This window comes from Octopus bimaculoides, chromosome 20, assembly GCF_001194135.2.
Source record: "Octopus bimaculoides isolate UCB-OBI-ISO-001 chromosome 20, ASM119413v2, whole genome shotgun sequence".
NCBI classification, from domain to species: Eukaryota; Metazoa; Mollusca; class Cephalopoda; order Octopoda; family Octopodidae; genus Octopus; species Octopus bimaculoides.
This window is the reverse complement of record NC_069000.1, coordinates 42,599,094-42,599,406: the sequence shown is the minus strand read 5'-3', so window position 1 is coordinate 42,599,406 and position 313 is coordinate 42,599,094.

The window sequence follows — 313 nt, the reverse complement described above, 5'->3', positions numbered from 1 at the left end:
ATAAATTAAGTAGCAGTTACGTACTGGGGTCGATGTAATCAACTTAATCCCTTTGTCTGTCCTTATTTGTCGCCTCTATGTTTAGCCCCTTGTGGGCAATAAAGAAATAAGAAGCTTGCTTACCAACCACATGGTTCCGCATTCAGTCCCACTGCGTAGAACCTTAGGCAAATGTCTTCTACTATAGCCTCAAACCAACCAAAGCCTTGTGAGTGAATTTGGTAGACAGAAACTGAAAGAAGCCCATCGTATGTGTGTGTATGTGTGCGTGTGCGCGTGTGTGTGTGTGTGTGTGTGTGTGTGTGTGTGTGTG